The sequence below is a fragment of the Myodes glareolus genome, chromosome 2, assembly GCF_982192425.1.
Source record: "Myodes glareolus chromosome 2, mMyoGla1.1, whole genome shotgun sequence".
In the NCBI taxonomy this organism is placed as follows: domain Eukaryota; kingdom Metazoa; phylum Chordata; class Mammalia; order Rodentia; family Cricetidae; genus Myodes; species Myodes glareolus.
In genome coordinates this window covers 49,694,740-49,717,400 of record NC_142027.1, presented here as the reverse complement: position 1 = coordinate 49,717,400, position 22,661 = coordinate 49,694,740, and the positions used below count along the sequence as shown (strand labels likewise).

The window sequence follows — 22,661 nt, the reverse complement described above, 5'->3', positions numbered from 1 at the left end:
ATACCTGTACCCACACTTTTGGCCATCATACCCCAAAAGACTCTGTAGCTGTTTCCGTGGAAACCAGAGAGAGAACAGTCCATGACTGGTCCAAACATAGTCCTTCATTTATGTGAATGCCTGACAGATTGGTGCAGACACTCTTGCCATACCCTCCTTCTAGCTGTATAAACAGGTACCCTCCCATGCTACCTTACCCCCTCTGGGTAAGGCCTCTGGGGCCATAATATTGGGCCTCATAAAAGATGCTTTGGATTAGTCTTTTCTTCTCCACAATTGGTCTTTATCATTGGTATGTGGATGGGGCCTAGTAACGCCAGCAGAAGTTGGCAGAAGTGGCATCAGAGCTGTAGCAGCACACAACAAACATGGTAGCATCACTGGAAGCACACCAGAGGTTAGCTGAGGAATTCCAGAGAGTGGAGGGTTAGAGATGGCTGGCAGTAGATGTAATGAAGACAAGGACTATGAGGCACAAAAGAAGGGAAACAATGGGTCCTAGTCACCTGGGAGTGTTGTAAAGAGCTGCCATAGTTTAATAGCAAATGGCCTCAAATCCCCTGGGCTAGGAAGCTATTATTCCTATATAACTGAAGATTCTGGTGCTTGAAGAATTTATTGAGAGGTGTCGGTGTTGTGGGAGTATCTTCCGCTGCCTCAGCCAATAGTCGCTGAAGCATGAGCCCACAGTGCAATGGAGAGCGCCTTCCGCTCCGTCAGCCGCTGAAATACCAGCCCACTGGGGCGTGGTATATTTCTCTTTTAAAAAGAGCCACAGATCCTGGATCAGGCTCTCTTGGTTCCGGCGCTTGGTCCCGGCCCCTGCGCCCGGCTAGCTCAGTCGGTAGAGCATGAGACTCTTAATCTCAGGGTCGTGGGTTCGAGCCCCACGTTGGGCGCCATAGGTGTCATATGTAACATGAGGGGCCGGCTTGTTGGGGTTTCTGTCCTGCCCAGTACCCTACAGCCGGCAAGCCCAAAGAAAATCACACACAAGACTCCATAAGATTATAAACTAATTGGCTCATTAGGTCAGGCTACTTATTAGCTCTTATAACTTTTGTTACCCCATTATCCTTATCTATGTTAGCACATGGCTCCATACCTTTCTCAGCTGGGCAAGTTACATGCTGCCTCTTCAGTGGTCTGCACAGGAATGGCTGAGGAAGCTTCCTGTTTTTCCAGAATACTCCCAGGCTCTTTGCTCCACCCCTACTTCCTGTCTGGCTTTCCCGCCTATAATGCCTGCCTGGCCAATCAGCGTTTTATTAAAATATGATTGACAGAATACAGATGATTCTCCCATATCATGTCATATCAGAAGGAATTTCTGGATGCTCCTATCTATTTTCACCCCTCCCTATCGCTGGGAGCTAAGACTACTAGCTGTGAAGTGCTGGGGCCACTGGTAGTTAAAGTTCAGAGTGATATAACCCTCCAGCTAGAACGCCTGGAGCTCTACCTTCTAAAGCCCGTAGCATAGAGTTAAAAGCCTAAGGATTGTCAGCAAGCTTCTTCTAGGCTATCCACAATTCTCATACATGTAGAGAAAAAGAACCCTAATTTGGTAACACTACTTCCCCTTGTTCCCTGTTCCTCTAACACACACTTCTCCAGCCTCCCTGGAATATTTGTAACTGAAATAAAAAGACAGGGAAGGGAATGCTATAACTCATTACTAAAGTCCCAGTATCCAGACCAATACCTAACACAAGACAGGCATCAATTATTTCGTCCTTTTCATTTTGAGACACTGCCTCATGTAGCACAAGTTGGCCCCAAACTCACTAAGAAGACTACATAATAATGAAACATGACCTTCGATTCCTGATCTTTCTGCCGCTACCTCCTAAATGCTGGGATTATGGAAGTGTGCTACCATGCACACCACCATGCTTGATTGATGGGGTACTAGAGATTGAATCTTCTACATGCTAGGCTAGTGTACTAACAAACTGCATTTCCAACCCAGTTAATCATTCTTAAAGGCATGAATGGAAAAGAATGTGTTCAATCACCAGCACCAAAAATTGAAAAGGAAAAAAAAAAGAAAAAAAAGAATATGAAATCAAATAGATACCATAAACCTTGACTTTGAAATTAAAAGTCATTATCATAAAGTTACAGGTGAAAGTCACAGAAAGTAGATTGGATATTACTTGGGCATCTCAGTTACTCCCAAACCTAATGAGCACGGGTGACCTTCAGGTGATCCACACTGAAATGTTGGAGATGTTAAGGTAAGCAGCCCAGCAGATGGTGTTACTGCAGAGTTGTTATAGATTTGTGTAGCCTTAGAAAGGAAATACACTGTATATCTCACACTATACCGACTGACCAAATGAATTGCTTATTGATTCTAAGCCTGTTCCCAGGAGACAAGTACAAAATATTCCCCAGAGCTTTATGTAATGGGGGTGGAGTTATATAATGGGGGTGAAGTTGAGAAATCTTAAGATTCCCAAAGACAAAGGAATATACATTTTCTAATACGTGTGTGTGCATGTGTTAACATGTATGTACCTGTGTGTGCTCTTGTGGGAAGGGGCCAGAGGACAACCCAAGGTGTCTCAGAAACATAGTTCCTTCTCCTTTGAGTCTCTCACTGGCTTGGAGCTCAGCAATTAGGTTAGGCTGAATGGTTATAGAGTCCCAGAAACTCTCCTGTCTTTGTGCCTACAGAGCTGGGATTACAGATGTGGCTCCCCACACCCAGCATTTTTATATGATCAGAGGAATTAAACTCACATACTCATATACTTTACTAACTGAGTTATCTCCCCATTGTAGGGTTTTCATTGCCGTGAAGAGGCACAATGATCACAGCAACTCTTATAAAGGAAACATTTAATTGGGGTGGCTCTCTTGCAGTTTCAGAGGTTCAGTCCCTTATTATCAGAGCAGGGAGTGTGGTGGTGTGAAAGCAGACGTGGTGCTGGAGCAGAGAGTCCCTACATCTTGTCTCAGAGGTTACAGGAAGTCAACTGACAGATCCACTGAGGGAAGGGTGAGTAAAAGGTACCTAAAAACCTGCCCCCACAGTGGCATACTTCCTCCAACAAGGCCACACCTCCTAATAGTGCCGCAGGGAGGCTCAAAAATGAGAGCCTATCTCCACCTTCAAAGGTCAGAGAGTTGGAACTTACCTCTATTCCATCAAGGTTATTGTGTTTCTACCTCAAACAAAGGTCCTACCTAGATTTAGACCAGAGAGTTCTGCTCGCTCAAGGTTATTACCAACAGGTGTGGCTAATATGCAGCCCTGGTATTTCAGAAATAGAGAAGTAGATATGTTTCTACTTCAAACAAAAGTCAACTAAGGTTCCAGTTCCCTTAAAGAGATAGCACTGGATTCCACCCAGGGAGTGGTCTAGTTTTGGACTAGGATGTGGATGTGACTTGTTTTGTTCTAGCAACAGAATGTTGGATGTAACCTTCAACTGGTCTGTTCATTTCCTTTTATCATGTTAATGCATTTTGTTATCTTACTCCTATCTCTTGGGGTGGGGTGTTTTAAGCAGTTGGAAGTTAAACGTGGGTGATTTCAGGATTTACTGGCTCTCACTCCCAATACTATTCTATGTTTTTGTTTTATTATTTTTGCGTCTTCATACTCTTTTCTTATATTTCGGATCCTTACACCCCTACCCTGGCAAGTGGTATTTTTGTCAAGGCTGGTCCCTGACAGTGCCGTCCCCTTTGTGGGCCATTTTCTTCCAACCCACTATACACACACACACACACACACACACACACACACACACGTACGCTCGTGTGCTACCTGCAACCATCTATACATATTTCAACACACTTCAACTATTCTGAGCTTTGTGGAATAGCAGTTACGGCTAGTACAGTTGTAAATGCAGGCGTATCTCCTAGGTATTTGACTTTCATAGTCTCGGGAGTATATATTTCTTGGTTCTTTGTTTTTTCCCCATTATATCATTGTGGTAGTTTGAAAGAAAATAGCCCCAAAGGAGTGGCATTATTAGGAGGAAGTGAGTCATTGTGGGGTGGGTTTTGAGATCTCTTTTGCACAACCTTTGCTTAGCATGATGGACAGTCGGCTTCCTGTTGCCTGTAAAATGTAGGATTCTCAGCTACGTCTCTAGTACCATGTCTTCTTGTATGACACAATGCTCCCTACAATGCTGATGATGGACTAAACCCCCGAAACAGTAAGTGAGTCACCCCAATTAAATGTTTTCCTTATAAGAGTTGCCATGGTCATTGTGTCTTTTCACAGCAATAGAAACTCTGACACTGATCCAGACCTAAGCACTAATGATCTCCCTCCTATCGATTTAATTCTACAGCCCTACAGACCACAGAAAACTAAACTTGCCATTATTTTAACTGCTCAGATTTTCAGGGAAGGAGGATCTGGAAAGATTATGGTTTCCAGTCTGTCATTCAGTGTCCCAGGCAGAAATCTCTGCACCTGCTTCTACAGTAAGGAGCAATATGCCCAGTAATGTTCAACATATGTAGCCTGTTCAGGTGCCAGATCTTGTTTCCTTTCTGGCTTGCCATCCAGCTTCCTGCTGAGGCAATAGCTTTGGTTCCTCTCCAAACCATTTACCTGGTAGTTTGTCTTCTCCTCATCCCACCCCACACTCTTTGCTTGCGTTCCCTGGGAACTGGGCCTTATTTTGAGGGTAATTTCAAGTTGGATTAACCTAACTGCCTTTAGAATAGTAACATAGCTAGGTGGTGCTGCTACATGCTTTTAATCCCATCACTTGGGAGGCAGAGGCAGAAAGATCTCTGAAAGTTTTGAGGCAGAACTGGTCTACAGAGTGAGTTCCAAGACAACCAGGCTACACAGAGAAATCCTGTCTCGAGAAAACCAAAACCAGAACAATAACGACAACAATAAGAAGCACAAAGCCGGGGCTGGTGAGATGGCTCAGTGGTTAAGAGCACTGACTGTTCCTCCAGAGGACCCAGGTTCAATTCCCAGCACCCACATGACAGCTCGCAACTGTCTGTAGCTCCAGTTCAAGAGAATCTGACATTATTATACCAATGCGCATGAAATAAAGTTAAATAAAGTTAAAAAAAAAAGAAGCACAAAGCAAAAACAAAAACAAAAAACATGAAAAACAACAAAAACAACCAAACAAATAAACAACAAAAAAGAAACACTAAAAAAAAAAAGAATAGTGATATAGCATTGCTATAGTACTACTACCAAAAGATTCTTCTTATAGTAACCTGTCCTCTTAGGTGATATCCCTGAATATTAGCACAAACCTCAACTGATCAGTTGTATATTCCTTTTTAAGGAGCAACACTACTGTCAAATAGTTCCCTCTGATTCAGTTCTATTGTTTCTTTTCCCTAGTATGACCGCACAGACCATGAGTGCAGAGTCCACATGTGTTAGGACACATCCAGATCTGGGAACGGAATGAGATAATGAAAATCATTGTGTGTTACTGAATCACAGAACTTCTGAAAATGTTAAAAAATTGTATGACCTGAGACTGTATGACTGTACTTCTGAACAGATAGAAGTTTTACGAAAGTTAGGAAAGTTAGGTAAAGTTAGCCATAGGTATGGCTATGCTCAGAATTCGTAGAAGTCCAAGGTACACTGAGCTATCTGCTCGTTTGCTACAAGTGGATTGATTTTTAGCAGAGATTAGTCTGTTAGGATTTACTGTGCTACTGACCCTGGCAGGTTCCACTGCTGGTGTGGGTACCACAGCAGGTAAGGACAGGCAGATAAACTATGCAGAGAGAGTGTGGGTATAGAGAGTTTATTTAGTGGGTGTTGGGAGGGTAGGGGGTATGGGAAAGAAGAGAGAAAGAGAGAGAAATAGAGGAACACACACACACACACACACACACACACAGAGAGAGAGAGAGAGAGAGAGAGAGAGAGAGAGAGAGAGAAGAGGAGACAGAAGGGAAGGGGAGAGAGACAGAAAGCTGCCTCTTCAGAGGGATGGCAGCTAGAGAGAGAGAGAAAGGGGGCCTAGCTTGGCTTGCCTCAGTGGAGGGACAGACTGGTCGGAGCTTGTCTTTTAAAGGGACAGTGTTCCCAAGAGACAGAGCAGGCCAGCATAAAAATCATAACATAATCTACCCTCCACTGTGTAAAATAACAATGTAGAGTTGTGGAAGGTCTAGGAATTCACTTGTTGGACTAAAACCATTACATTTTTTGAAGTTTGTCTTAATTACTGTTATATTGCTGTGAAGAGGCACTATAACCATTCTTAAAAAAAGAAAGCATTTAGTTGGTGGGTGAATCTATGGCCATCATGGTAGGGAGCATGGCAGTAGGCAGTTAGCTGAAGCTGAAGTAGTAGCTAAGAGATTACATTCTGAAACAATCATGATACGTACACACAAAGAGAATGACAGAGAGACAGAGACAAACACACACATACACACACACACACAAAAAAAAAGAATGACAGAGAGAGACAGACAGACAGATAAGCACGCACACACACACACACACACAGAGAGAGAGAGAGAGAGAGAGAGAGAGAGAGAGAAACTGGGCTACTGGGCTTAGTATTACACCTTCTCCAATAAGTCCAAACCTCCTAATTCTTCCTAAACAGTTCATTAACTGAGAACCAAACATTCAAATATAAGAGCCCCTATGGGGACCACAGAATTAAAAATGTTAATATTTGTAGAAGAATGATAACAGAACTAATATTTATTTTAATGCTAATCAGAAGATTTCAATCTATCAAGTGCTTTGTACTTGCGAGTTTACTCAGTTGGACAAGATAGCAGTGTGACCATTATGGTAAAGCCAGACTCATCAATTTATTACCAACAAAAACATGGAGCAACAATTAGAGGGCAAGGATGGACAGTTTTTTGATAGAAACTCTCTGCTGAGATCCTACAAAGAACTCTAGAGTACTTATGATATACACATAGACTAGGGCATTAACAAAAAGTAAAGTTGATAATACAAATAAAAATAATTGGCTAGAAAAAGTAAAATAATCTATAGTGAAGCTAGTAATAGGGCTTGTGCTTTCCAAACTCAATAGAGCTGTAAAATGTTAAAATGTTTATTTTCCCTAGAGGAAAACTATCAGTTAATGCTGGATTTCAGGAAATCACTATCATCAAGAAGTATCTGTCACTCTTAATGAATGAATGAAGAGCCATTTGGAAGGCTATGTTTACTCTTTGAAATGTGAACAAGCAGGAAATGAGGAGATCAAGCCAGTTATCAGTGTATAAGGTTTGTTTCTTTCCTTAAATAGTGTTTAAGATTTGATCAGATAAAAATGACCAACATTTTATTATAACACAGTAAAGATGTAGAAACTAATTGAGATGTTTCTAACCTTAGAATTATATATGTATATATGAATTATATATTATATATAAATGTATAGTACATTAAATTTGCAATTATATGGGATTTAAACAGGGATACTGTTCTGTTACTATGGCTTTATTATTCCTCCATTATTATTATTATTACTATTATTATTATTATTATATTATTGTTCCTCCATAAGTTATATTACCCTCTTTAAAAAATTGTAGAATCAAATAAAGATATGAATATATGTTTATTTATTTGTTTAGCAAGGAGACTAGTTACTCAGTACTAGAAATTGTAGTAAACCCTACATATACAAGAAAGTAAAATCACACAGTTCACAACAGGTTACTTATTATAATCTAGTGGTGCATTTAATGCATATTAAAGATTAGCAATTATGACCATTAACCTTATGAGCAGTGTCACAGCGTCAGAACAACAGAATCTAATAGAAAAGCAATGTGATGTTCATTCTCTGATTTCATGCAGAGGGGCTAAGGAAAAGTTCTTTGGAGAAGTATCATTTGAGCTATGGATGCAGAAGTTAACAAGTTGATGTGTGGGATCTAGACAGCAATATCGTCATAGTGGTGCATTTTAGGGACTGAAGGATCAGTGAAGTTGGAGTGACAACATGGTAATGGTCCTAAATATGATTTGTAAGGGAGGGAGGGGGGTCAATATTGCAGGATCTCAAGGCTGGGTAAATGGTTTATATTTTCAGCATCACTAGAATTTAATAAAACAAATACCCATCTATAGATTATATGTGTTAACTTTCTACCACAAAAAAGGGCCAGAAAAGGATGAATGGGATGAGATTTTGAATTGTAAAGCAAAAAGTCACAAACCTCCAATGAGGATATTTTGCTTTTTCTTGCTTTCCTTTTAGAAAATCTGTTATTTTGGGGAAAATAATCTGTGGAGACCCAAAAATGTGAGCCTATTCCACCTTGTTGTTAAGTCTGGAGCGTAGTCCCAACCCCTGGCATCCATCCCAGCCTGCTGGCCTGGGAGTTGCATTGGTGTGGACTCCAAATCCCAGCATGCTAGGTCCACTCCCACAGGGTATTTAAGTAAACTCCCAGAGGAGAAACACATAGTTCCGGGTTTGCATGTGCTCCCCGTTTTCCTGTCTCACCACCATGCGCTCAGCCACCCGAGAACGCCATATTTAATAAAATGATTGGCATTTTAATTTGGTTTGATCTGACCTAATTGGATTTTTTTGCGACGGCAGAGCTGCCTGTCTTAGGATTTTTTTTTTCCCCTAACACTTGGTTGAAAGTCAGAGAGTTTATTTTGCTCACTCAAAGTTGTTGACAAGTGTGACTACACACTATGACCTAGGGTGTGGTTACTTGATGTTTTGAACATTAAGATGATCCATAGAAGTAGATCCATTCCACACTGACCCAAGGTCAAAGAAATAGGAGGTTTGACTTAGGGAGTGACTGCCTGCAGGGTATGTGGTCTAGGGTGTTTCACTGCCTCAATTATCAAATGTTTTTCTCAGGAATTAATGGCTTGATGTCTCAGGTATCAGAGCAAGTAACTGTTCTGGTTGTCCTTTGTATCATGTTAAAGCAGTCTTTTGCCTTCTTCCCCCCCTTTTGTAGCAGGGTATAAAAGCATATGCAAATTAAACTCAGACAAATTCAGCATTCAGTATCTGCTGAGTTTCCCTCTTTTACTATTCTGTGTCTCTGTGTTTCTTTCTTATTTCTGTTTCTTCAACCTAATGTTTCTAATCCTCACACTCCTACCCTGGAATGTACAAAACCCACCACAGTTAGGAAACCCATGCAGCTAGGACCATAGCAGAAGTCATCCTAAAAAGGAGGCTCCCAACATATGGCAGCCCAAAGTGGTGCTCAAGACAATGATCTCTCTCTCTATATATAGTAGGTATTGGGATGTGTGTGCACAGTCATGTGTGCATGTGTGCACAAACATACACATATTATAATATATATATATCCAAGTAGCATTTACTTTAGCTAAGAGCCCTGTATAGGGTTAATAAGGTTAGCTTGTATGAAAATATGATACTTAAGAAGTATAAATTGACAGTTGAGTAATCCATTCACTAGCTGGTGAATTTGTTTGAGGTATATTGAAGTTGAAGCCATTACAGGACATCTATGTTGAATTATTGTAGGTTATAAATATAATGGGCTAAACCACATACTAAGTGTTAAAAAAAGACTATTATTTAAAAGTAGGCATTGCAGCAAGGAAGGAGAAGAGTGTTCACAGCCAAAGTCTGGGGACTGTCACATCCAGTTCTTTCAAATGTCATAGTGCATTTTTTTCCCCATACTAAACTACAGACTTCCTTGAGAATTGCTTTGTGCTCCTAGAAAAAGTCTTGTGAATGATACTTGGGTAGGAAATAGGAAATTAAATCAAATGCAGCAGCAGAAGAAATCTTTGCCAATTTCAAATATCCCTTTGAAAAGAGTACTAAAGCATATATTCAAAAAGTGGCTATACAGGAGTCTAAATATTTGAAGTCTATACAAAGATTAGAAAAGTTTCCCAGGAGATGAATGTTGTAGAGGACACGTTTGAACTGTGTTGGAGGGAGTGAGCCGCTTGTTCGTCCAGGCCACCCAGAACCAGAGTACTGTACTAATTAAACTGTACTAATTAAATCACTGCTTAGGGCATTAGCTCTAACTTCTTATTGACTAACTCTTACATATTAATTTAAATCATCTCTATTAATCTGTATATCACCACGAGGTCGTGGCTTACCAGCAAAGTTTCACGTCTACCACCAGTGGTGGATTCATGGCATCACTCTCTGCACCTTCTTCCTCCCAGCATTCAGTCCAGTTTTCCCAGCCTACCTACGTTCTGTCCTATCATCAGGTCAAGGCAGTTTCTTTATTCATGAATGGTAATCACAGCACACAGAAGGGACTCCCACAACAGAACTATGATTTAATGTTTAGAACATGCGACCTGAAGGTCTGATAATTGTGAAGGATTCGTTTTCTCTTTGCAGACACTTTAGAGATTGGGTAGGAAATGGCAGTAAGGTAGGTCAGGGATGAAAATATGGACAGGAGACCTAGTACTACAGGAGGGATAATCCAAAGTACATCTGCCAAATAAGTAAATGTCCAGGCAGAATAAGGTACAATGATTCTCAGGCTGGGCTACGATTAGAATCAGGTGTTAGTTAAAAACATAGGGCTTGTCATGTGAGAATGAGAACCTGAGTTTGACTCACAGAGTTCAGGTGCAAAATCCAGGCATGGTGTCATGTGGCTAGGATTCCAGTGCTTGGCAGGGACAGATGGCTCCCTAGACTAACTGGGGGGTTCCAGTAAGAAATCATGTTGCAAAACCCAAGAGGGATGATACCTGACAACAGATGGGATTGCTCTTCGCCCTGTAACATGAGGGCCGGCTTGTTGGGGTATCTGTTCCGGCCCAGTACAGTCGGCAAGCCCAAAGAAAATAACACAGAGTCTACATTAGGTTATAAACTGATTGGCCCATTAGGTTAGGCTACTTATTAGTTCTTATAACTTATGTTACCCCATTATCCTTATCTACATTAGCCACATGGCTCAGTACCTTTCTCAGCTGGGGAGGTTACATGCTGCCTCTTTGGTGATCTGGGCAGTAGTGATGGAGGGACTTCCTCCTTCCTGGAATACTCCTATTCTCATCGCCCTGCCTCTACTTCCTGTCTGGTTGACCTGCCTATACTTCCTGCCTGGCCATTCAACGTTTTATTAAAATACATGATTGACAGAATACAGGTAATTCTCCCACACCATTGCCCTCTACATAAATACATGTTCACCTCACATACGTGGACACCCCTCCCTGAACACAACACACATATGGAGGCGGACCTGAATCTTGTATATTCAATTTTAGTTAGTCTTGAGAGCATTGGGCATCAACTGATAATGCCTTCTACCTGGTCATAATGCATAATTAGAGTTGAAAATCTTAACAGAGAAGAACAAACATTTGAGTCCAATGAGGATATTCAATGTGTTGGGAAGAATTTTGGTTCCCATAATCTTGACTTCTGGGGTTATCCTATTGAATATGCTACTTGAAGGGACAATCAGGCTTTGACAATGTTGTTAAGGCTGCTAGTCATCATAATTTAGACTACGGCGCTTATCTGGATTATCCAAGGAGAACGAATGCAATCATGCGAGCCCCAGAAAGCATCTTTCTCTGTTTGATAGTAGACATCTGAAATCTCAAAGAGCTAGAAATGATTGATTCAAAGATAAAGGGGACCATGCATCAAAGGTGCAGGGCAATGAAATCTTAAAAGCACAGGGAACTGAATTCTACCAGCCACTGTGAGTTTGAAGGCAGAATCTTCTCTAGAGTCTCAGAGATTGCAGCCAACACTTGGATTTCTGTTTTGTGAGCTGGTGGTGGAAAGCAGACAACACAGAGCTTAGAAGTAAAATGTGAGCGTGAAGATAGGAAAACAAAACAAAACAAAACAACCGGGAGCAAAAGCACCATGTCAGGGAAGAGTGCACACAGTACATGAGGTCATGGGCAGGGACTGGCCTACTCGCTACCAAGTTGTGGCTATGGGGGGTAGGTTTTGAGGTTTCAGAGCAGTTGAAGAGAGCAGCAGTGCCTAACCATGATTGGAAAGGAAATGATCCTGGGAGAGTAAATGGAATGCCAGTGGTGGTGGTGGGGGTGGGGGGTGGTATTTGAATGTTCAGTGTTGATACCATCGAGGTGCTGAGGAAGGGATGTTAACAAAAAGGAGACAGCTGTAAAGGAGAGTCTAGGCCCATATCATCCACGAATGGCGAATTCAGTGGTGGTGGTTAGGAAATCATGCTGATATTGCTGAGTGCCCGCAGTCAGGGAATTGGAAATGGTTTTCATGGATTATATTAAATGAGGTTCTGGTATAGAAAGTAGTTTGAAGGCAGGTGTATCTCAGTGAGTTTAAGGCGAGCCAGGGCTATAGAGAGATACAGTCTCAAAAATAAACAAATGAATAAATAAATAAAAAATAAAAATAAAAAAGAAACTAATTTGGTTTGTTATGACTTATACATTTCAGTTAAATAAATAAATTAAATAAATGAATGAATAAATAAAACCTCCGTATTTCAAATTAATAGAACCTGACACAGCATAATATAAGTTACCTTTTTTTTTTCTAAATCTTTCCCAAGCTGCTTATTGATTGGTGGTTAATTGACATGCTCAAGTAACATGCCTTTTTGCATATATAGGACAAAGAATTTCTTTCAGAATGCCAAGAGAGGTTGCTGCTTCACATTCTATCTTTTTCACATGTAAGAAAACATGGATTAATCTAGGTCTTTCATCTTGAAATCTGAATCCACTTAGCGTATTACTCCGTTGTCATTGTCTTGGTCAAAACTAATGATTACATTTACACAAATTAAAATGCGTAATCTAGAGTCAGGTGTGGTGCATGTGCCTTGTAGTCCCAGTTACATAGGGGGCGGAGGCAGGAGGACTGTGTGAGTTCAGGAGTTTGAGGCAAACATGGGCAACATAATGACTCCTTGTCCTAGGGAAAAAAGATAAAAGACAGGAAAAGGTACAATAAGGTAACAAATTAACAAAACCCAACAGAAAGCACAGCAGAAAGCACAGCCACCTGTTAACTGGGCTTCTGGAGGATAAACACACTTCACAGGGCACGTGGTTTGTACTCTGGTTTCACCCTACACTCTCCATGCTAGCAGGGATGGTTTTTAAAATACATTCATAGATTTAATCACGTCACTTTGTTGTCTTCGCTAGTTTAGCATGTGTACTACATAGTGACCAAATGCCTCAGGATAGAGAACCAAGTCCTTTGTGACCTCTGTTTACCTACCAAGTCTATTTGTTTTGCCCCCTCTAAGTAAAATTTACACTGAAATAATATTAACTACTTCTCTGGTCTCTTGAGTTTTTGTAAAAATTGATTTCCCATTTCGTTCCCTTTATTTTTAGAGGCTTATCTGTCTCTAGGCCCCAAAGTTACTCAACCAAATTTTTGTTATAGAGGTTGAGTCCTGTGGACTGTTGTATTGCTGTAACCAGGCTGTCCTTGAATTCACAGAGAGCTTCCCACCTCTGCCTCCCGCGTGCTGGGATTAAAGGCATGCACCACCACCACCCAGCAGTGAGTATCCCCGCCTGTCATGAGGGAGGCCCATATATGCGTTTCATCTGCATTTATAGTATGTGAGACCATTCCCAAAGTGGGCCCGTATCTTAAAGGCTATTGACTGAAGGAGTTCCCACAGCTTATTGCAATACTTCTCCATATGGGCAGTGAACTTCTTCCATTTAACTATATTTTCTATTAAATAAAGAATTCAAAGTCTAGCTACAATTAATGATAACCTAGCATGTGTCTGTTATTCTTAATGCTTCTTCTTACTGTTACAAATTGCAAGTTTATTTCAATATAAATAGTGTATCATCATCACACTAGGAGTGTTACCCAAGTATAGGCATCTTCAATGGCATCTAAATTTACAATCTCAGGCTACATATCTAGCAAATCTGAATCGTAACAGTTTTCTCAGTTACCTGTTATACAGATGTAGAAGTATAGATTTAGGAGAAATGCCACCCAGTAGTTGCATTTAAGACAATGAAGAACTCTTCATCATTGTCTCCTGCATGTAATGCAATGAAGTACATACATACAATGAAATTACATAGCTTCAGGAGACTATAAACTTTTTCCACCAGTCAGAAAGAGCTCACTTTATGTGACCAAATCATTGATAATTCTCCAAAGAAATTTTCATCCTTGCCAGAGAGATTTGTATATCTGAATGTAGAAGTGTTGACATGGAGCTTAGAGAAACCATCCTCAGAGTGTAGGTCAGCCCGACTAATCCTGGCCTTCCCCATGAATAGTCCCGGCATGCACATTGGTCTTACAGACAACGACACTCTTCTATTATCGATTCTTCTCTCCACAGATGCTCAATGTGGGCTGCTTCTCTCTGTTACTCTTGCTATCTTTGATGCTAATTCCAGCCTTCCACGTTTTTCCTTTCTCATGTTATTTTGTTATTATCATATTCACCTAATCTTCTGTTTTCATAGAATCCCATCTTAGTTTTTATTCAGCTCGTGTCTCAAGAATAGTTTAGTGAGATAAATGTGAAGGGTGCATATAATCGATTTCTCACTATGTACCTCTTCATTTGTTCTGTTCAAACGTCACAGAGATCTTAATAGTGCATGGCCTCATTCCCTATCTTTCAACCTCGTGTGTGTGTGTGTGTGTGTGTGTGTGTGTGTGTGTGTGTGTTCATATAGGTATTAACTGTCAAAGACCTAGCGCTCATATAGTTTCTGGAGTTTTGCCCAATTCTAACAATGTCTTCCCTTGTTTTAAGATTTGTCCTGTTTTTCTAGCTTGTGCGTCTTCTGTTTAAAATATGACAAAATTTCCTTGACTAGAATCATCTTGCTCGTTTTTAATAGCAATTGCTTTGCATTGTTCTTACTTGCTTCTGCAAAGTTAATGATGAACATCCTCTTTTTAAAATATCCTCTCCAACAGAAGCCAATCCTTTTTTTTTTTTTTTTTTTTTTTGGCCTTATTACCAAAAATTTCATCCAACGTGCCTGGGGACTCATCTAGAATTAACTGGCTGGTCACAAAGGACTCTGCAGAATCTTTCCTCAAAACGTCATGATACAGCAACACAATGTGGGAAGGCAGAGTAAGAGGAAGGCCAGAGAAAAACAGGAAATTATACTCTCACAGGAAATTGGAGTAATAAAGTGAAAAGCCAAGGAAGTAACTGGTCTGCAAGTCATAAAATCCTAATCATGTAGAGGGGACAAATTGAGCCTCAGTCAGCTGCAGAGTTTCGTATTGTTCTTTCAGTCATTATTCACTTCTAAACAGAGCCTTGTGACTTCAAAGCTATCTGATCATTTCACAGTTGGAATAACTAAGGCAAAAACAAATGTGGTGTCATACTTCAAGTTTTAATTTAAAGGCGGGCAGAGCCATGCCTTGGACATGGGTCTTCTGACTTAGATCAGGCAGGACATTTCCCCACTAATGGAAATTTATTGAGTGTCAACAATTTGACAGGTCCTGTTTGCTTCACATTTAATGTAGTAAATACTCTCCACAAGAACTCATGAGGCTACTTTTTAAAAAAAACAACAACACTGTTTTTATTATTTTTGAGATTCTAATATAGTTACATATTGTCGCCCTTTCTTTTCCTCCCACCAAACCCTCCCATATACCTCTCCTTGCTTTCTTTCAAATTCATGGCCATGAGGCCATTTTTGCAGTGAAACTACAAATGAAATTTCACTGTGAAAGCACCCACCTTACCCCCCAAAATAGGTTCTCATGCATGAAATAGCGTTCTCATTTGAGCATTAATATATCAGTGGCTTGAGAGGGCAGGAAGAACATGTTCGTTTTCAAGGAGAGTAGGCGCCCGGTAGTTGCCATAGCAACTAAAACTGATGTACAGATATCCCTGTTAGAAAATGTCCACATATTGAAGATGTCTTGCTGTCTGATCAATAGCTAAGAGAATTTGATTAGCTTCATTAATTAAAGCAGAGGTCTAAAATGGAGAGAATGTGCTCCAGCTCATAAGCAAGTCTGTTTCCTGGGGTTTGAGAAAAATATTGCTTAAATTTTTTTTAATGAAGCATAATGCACACAAGCGCACATATCATAAGTGTATAGCTTAATGAGTCTCCTCGTAATGAATGCAGCTGTGCCTCCAGATTCAAGAATTAAAAAATAAAACAGTAACATTTTAGAAGTCATTTGCATGCTCCCTTCTAACCAATGTTCCTCCAAAGATGCTCCTAGCATTGCACATTACTTCACTCTTTGGAGGTTTTAGAGCAAGGTATTATGCAGGGCACACACGCGCGCCCACACACACATTTTTTGCGTGTCAGGTTTTTTTCTTTTTTAAGTCAGTTTTCTTACACTCAACATTATGTCTGTATGTAAATGACTATTTTTTGAATTTTTAATTTTTTAAAAGCTTTTATGCATATAACATACACTTTAGTGCTTGTGTATATAATCTATAAGTCAACTGGTTATGTTTGCTTCAAAGTTTACGTGATTCTTGGATTAAAGAATAACACCACTTATTTGAATTTCTTGACTTTAAACCAAAGCTGAATTTATTAGTTCAGAAAGAACCAATTGTTCAAAGGTATACACTATAGTGATGTCAGCTAGACATTAATTTTCAAAAACATTTATTTTTGAGCACCCGCTATGCACAGATTTTTGATTGTTATAGAGGCAAGAAGAGGAGGAAGGGGGGCAATGAGGACGTGATGTCAGTGGCTTATGCTCTCAAGGAGTATCGGACTGTCACTTTTGGGAGAACAGAATGGTAAGCTAAATGATTACTCCAGGCAGAATTAAGAGTCTACAAAAGAGAAAGAAACAGCTGAGAGGATACAGAAGCACGAATGAAGGATGGCCAATCTTTCAGAAAACTATAAAAGTTCCATTGAGAGTTTTACTAGCTAGATTTTGAGCCTTCCAGCTTCCAAGATTTAACCAGATTTTTCATTATAAAAGTAGGATCTTTATTCCCACTAGCTGGCCACTAGATTTCGTTTTAGTTTATGACTGCACAGTGCATCCAGCTCTTGGTCAAAAGGGGGCAGCATTCACCCTTTTTCTGAAACTCGTAGAAGCCTCTGGCTCTGTATCTTTCTAGGAAAAGAATACTTTAATCAGATAGAATTTCAGAGCATACATATATTTTAAGTCCCTGTTTTAATTGTTTGTTTATAGAGATGGTAACTGATGTGTGCAGCCATGCTAGTGAAACCAACACATGACTCCTCTTTAAGTAAGTGGAGCTGTGCCAGTGCCCAGAGTTCCCCCTTTTCTGCCTTTGTCCCTTCACTGGGCGTGGCAGTCTTGCTCAGACTCAGATTGCAAAAGGGCGGTGGCTGGAATGAACAAAAGAATTCAGACCTCTACTTTTGCACTGAGAAAAGGCTAGCCAGAAGAAGCCTGGGAAGAAAGAGGAGCATGTATTTCCATTATTGTTTTAATTACTTGATGCATTTCTTTTTTTCCCCTCTTCTGAATGTTTGTTTACCTTTCTTAAACCTGTATTTGTAAGCATTAAGATTATACTAAAGGTAAATAAGTAATTTATGTGCACTGTGGGGATAAGTGATTGCATTCTGTCTTTGGAGCATTCTTCTCTTTATCACCCCAGTAACCTTAGACTTTAAGCAATGCACAGTGGCATGTAATTCTTTTCCTGCAGGTGCAGTGGCAGGGGCGTGGTAGTGAAAACCGAGAGAGGTTTAATGCTGAAGCTATTAGACCTGTGTCTCTCTGACCTCTAATGCCACACCACCAGATAAAGGATTCTCTTTTGTTAGTGAAATACTGGTTTTAATGAGAGACATATAACCCCTCCCATGTTTTACTTGATTGACTTTGAGAAAATCGATGTTGATGACCAAAACACCAAATTAAGTCTCACAGTAGATTCCCTCATACTGTATAGTCCTTAAGAAGCCCTCTGAATAACTTTCTGTTTTTTATTTAAAGAGTGGACCTTCACCAAATGTCCTTGAGAGATAAAGGAGGGTTGGCCCTCCCCATAATTAGCTTCTGTAAATATCAAGTCAAGGGTCAGAGCATAGGTCATCTGATTTCTTTCTTTTCTGTCGAACAAGGGGTTTTAGTCACCATGACTGATTTCAGATCCAGCAAAGAATGAGGTCATTGCTTTCTTTCTAAATAGAGAGGGCTGCATTGGATGAATCATAGAAAACCAGGACATCAATATGAATACCAAATAATAACTGATAATTTGTGCAGCAGCTACAAATACACCAAATCTTAGCCAGATCAAGGGAAGTGCTTGGCTCCCTCAAGGAAAAGAGGCTGGGAGAACAGCTCATGAGAGGACTGCCGATGACATCATGCAGCTGCTATGTGAGGCCACAAAGCATTTGCCACATGCCACAGTTGAGGTCAGAACAAGAAGCAGATCCCATCCAGGGAGCTCACAGAGGAAGAGAAACAAACTCCAACCTTGAGCTCACGTAAACACTGAGCAATATGTATAATTTCTAGCTCGTTTGAGACGTAAGGCAAAAATATTTTCAGTTCTTTTGAAATGGAAGCTTCATGATGTTGAAACCACTGCTACTTAAACTGAATAGCGAATTCAAATATGTGTAGCAAGTGATGATGTAGACCATCCTGTCCTGGGTGCTAGGGACTGGAAATCTCTCTAGGATGTGAATGCTTTGGCTGTGAAATAAAGGCTCCATCAGGCAAGCTGGTTCAAGCAGGCTACCCTCACAGGAAGAGCTCTCTGAGCACAGCTGGTCTAACTGCCTTATTTCACAATGTGGAAAACTTAGGCCTATGCACATTGTGTGATTTATGTGGAGTTAATTTTCCTCCTAATTATTGCCAATGTATTTTCCTAGGTTCTCAGGAAATGTATTAAATTTAGACCAGCAGATCACTGTAATATACTGAAGAAAATGGGAGACAGGTAATTTTAGGGACTGGGACCCTGAAAGCAGTACTTCCTTTCTTATCCCTAGCCAGAAGCTAAATACGCCCTTTTGTCCTGGCCAGAGGCCAGGAATGCCAGAAGGGATCTCTGCTTTCTTGTTATCTCTCTCTTCTCCTAAATGAATCACTCCTGCCTGGAAGCTTTACTGAGGTCAGGCCAAACCCCAGTTTTGGCACTAATCCCTTCTGGTGAGCAGTTTGGGGCTTGGATTTTTGAGCTTTTACTGGTGGAATTGGAACTATGAGAGCCAAAGTTACATTTCAAGTTTTAATTACTATGCCTAAGAGATCCATGAAGCAAAAATGCCCCTGATCTGCAAGCCCTTGCCCAAAGACAGTTTCTGAAATGCTGGAAGTGATTGTTTATGGGAGGTAACAAGCTACGTGTTTTCCTTCCCCTAAACAAGGTTGTTTGACCCCTCTGCACAGGATGTGCTTGATTACATGTGGGTGAGAAGTTCACAGGTAGAAAATACGTCAGGATGTAAGCTTGCCCCTGATTGGACCTGATGTGAAATACTCAAGTTTCTGCAAAACTTGATTCAAGGCTTAGGGTCCGGCGACATGGCTAAACGCACCAAGAAGGTCGGGATCGTTGGGAAATACGGGACCCACTATGGTGCCTCCCTCCGGAAAATGGTGAAGAAAATTGAAATCAGCCAGCACGCCAAGTACACGTGCTCCTTCTGTGGCAAGACCAAGATGAAGAGACGAGCCGTCGGCATCTGGCCCTGTGGTTCCTGCATGAAAACAGTGGCTGGTGGGGTCTGGACCTACAACACAACTTCTGCCATCACAGTGAAGTCTGCCATCAGAAGACTGAAGGAGCTGAAAGACCAGTAGAAGTGCTACCATTTGAGACTCAAGCCTACTCAATAATGCACAGCCAACTAAATAAATGGGTTAATTTACATAACAACTGTTATTCTTCTGCTGTCACTTTAAGAACTAACCACGCCCACCCCAGCCACTTCTGACCCCCCCACCGCCATCTTCTTTCTCTCTCCGTGTGTGTGCGTGTGTGTGCGTGTGTGCGTGTGTGCATGTGCGTGTGTGCGCGTGTGTGCGTTTGTTTCGTGTCGTGTGCATGTGTGTCTTTGTTCTTTCTATGCTTGTCTATGTCTCCCTTTCTTTAAGTAATAAATGTCTAGCTTTATGTATAGCCTTATGTCCATTTACTCTGCCGTCCACCGCATCCAGCCGCCTGACTCTGTCGCTTGCCCAGGGACCCTGCACTGCTTTGGCGGTGGCAACCTCTGCCTGGCTCACATGCCGCCCGGGGCATCCCATCATCATATTATTTTTAAAAAGAACAATAACAACAACAACAACAAAAACTTGATTCAAGGCTATTTTCTGGAAACCCAGAGATGGACTTGACCATCCACTTGACCAGTATTTAATTAAAGCTTGCTTCAAATTTGACTTTAAATTATGCTAGTGGTCTTATTCTTCACTGGTGGGATAAACAATGACTATTCCCTAACCTTATCCATCTCCTAAATGATTATAGGTCCTAAACCTTTGAGTGTGTAATGTTAGATAGCTAGAAGGAAGTTATTGGACGTCACTGGGGATAGGTTCCTCTCTTGTAGTCATTTTGGGCTCATCTCTTATTTTCCCCGATTTACACTAGGATCAAAACCAACACATTTGCACAGTTGTCTCCCTACCTCAAGCATTCTATCCAAAAGAATGGAATACCTTTGGCCTGGGGTGGAGAACATAGAACTCTGATCTGGTCCAAAGGTTAGAACATTATCAACTATTGATTCCTCCTCTAAGAATCAATCTGGTTGAGACTATTCATCACCTGGCCAGGAGACCACACTCCAGGAAAACTGACTGACATGCTAAGGAAGACAAAGAATCCTCTCAGTAAAAGATAAGACATTTATGATCCCCCGAAACTTCTTTGGTGCAGCCACTTACAGTACTTCTTTACAGTAGCAGTATTTAACCTGTCGGCTTCTCTACATGCAAACTCAGAAAACAACAAACCTTTTCCATTTCTCCTGTCTAGCTCCTTTTCATCTGGTTACTGGCTAAAAGCCTAGGTATGCTTTCTGTGGCATTTTGGGCTGTCTCACTCTTTGAAGTCTCTTGCCCTTCCATCATTTAGCTGTTTCTTGACCTCCATTGGTAAACATACTGATTCTCTTGGACTCTAACTCAAAGGGCATGACTTTCTCTTTCACTTCTTTATTTTCCTCTACTCAGCAGCTGGTAAGAGTTACATCTTGTCTAATTGGTTTTTTTTATCTCAAACTTTAATAAAATAGTCCTTGACCTTCTTATATCAAATGATATAATTTTCAGAATAATGCTGTGTTCTTATAGAAAATGTTCTTTTCTCACAGTTGACTCTCCAAAGTTTAGAAAAAAACTTAGACTAAAAAATTAACTTGTTTTAGTTAATTTTCTATTGCTTTGATAAAACCCCATGACCAAAAGCAACTTATGGAAGAAAGGGTATATGGGGACATTTGATTCTAGAGGTTAAGAGTTCATTGCGGTTAAGAAGGAATAGCACACAGTGGTAGGCATGGCTACAGGAGCAGGAAGCTGAGGGCTCACGTCTTGGACTACCAGCATGAAGCAGAGAGAACAAACTGGAAGTTGTTCAATCCCTTAAATGTCAAAGTCAGCCTCCAAGACATGCTTCTTCTAGCAAGGTGGAAACCTAAACCTCCCCAAACAATGCTACCAAGTGCTCAAATACCAGTGCCTATGGGGGACATTTCTCATTTAAACCCAGACAACTTCACTAATTTCAGTAAGATTTAAAGTTTCCTTAGGAGAGACAGCCCATCTGTGTAGGAGTTCCTTCTGTTTGTGTGTTGCTTTCATTGGTTAGTGAATAAAGAAACTGCCTTGGCCTAGTTGATAGGGCAAAACTTAAATAGGCAGAGAAGACAGAACTGAATGCTGGGAGGAAGAAGGGCAGAGTGAGAGAAGCCATGGATCCTCTGCCAGAGATGGATGCCAGTTAGAATCTCTGGAAAGCCACTCCCACGTGGCAATACACAGATTAATGGAGATGGGTTAAACTAATATGTAAGAGTTAGCCAATTAGAAGTTAGAACTAATGGCCAAGCAGTGTTTTAATTAATACAGTTTCTGTGTGGTTATTTCAGGTGTAAGCTAGCCAAGCAGCCGGGACAAAGAAGTGGCCGGCTCCTCCTACCCTTGGTCAACCAACTCCACATAAAACCTAAGAGGGCTTTAAAATTTCTAGACAAAAAAATGTAGAGTTTTAAACTGATGGCCTGCTGCAGTTCCTTTAAGAAAGATTTTCCTGACTCAGCAGCCATAGCAGAAAAAAGGCCATGAGGATTTAAAACACAGCTTCCTGGGCTGTGCTGCCAGTGCAAACTCTGGCTATGATGCATTTCAATAGCATTTGTGGGCCTGGGTGTTTCTGTGCCTAGTAGGGTTGGGAGGAAACTGGCTGAGACCATGCCTGTGGATCAGAGCTCCCTGCCTGGGCAGGCAGCGGGATCAGGTCTACTAGGCATGCACAAGCAGGAGAGCATGGTGGATTTCTGCCACTAGACACAGAGATGTTTCCAGGCTGTGGAGTGCTCTGCGTGGCAGATTTGACTGTAACTCAGATGAAAAGGGTTTATGAGCTGCACGCTCATTCTTGGAGTTGGACTGCTGAGTGCAGCTCCTGCCTGGCAGCCCCAGAGCCAACACTGATGGTGCTTCCACCATTTTAAAATTGGAGAGGGGCGGAGCCAACATCCAGAGCAGCTGCAACCAAGCTGCTTA

The 22,661-nt window shown here is 41.0% G+C and overlaps 1 non-coding gene and 1 pseudogene across 1 annotated transcript; both read left to right on the top strand.

Moving 5' to 3' along the window:
• Positions 1–826: 826 nt before the first annotated feature.
• Positions 827–899, top strand: Trnak-cuu (transfer RNA lysine (anticodon CUU)). Its single transcript has one exon. It is a non-coding gene; the product is annotated as a tRNA-Lys (tRNA).
• An 18,514-nt stretch (positions 900–19,413) lies between these two features.
• LOC125392662 (large ribosomal subunit protein eL43 pseudogene) lies at positions 19,414–19,806 on the top strand (annotated as a pseudogene).
• Positions 19,807–22,661: the final 2,855 nt, after the last annotated feature.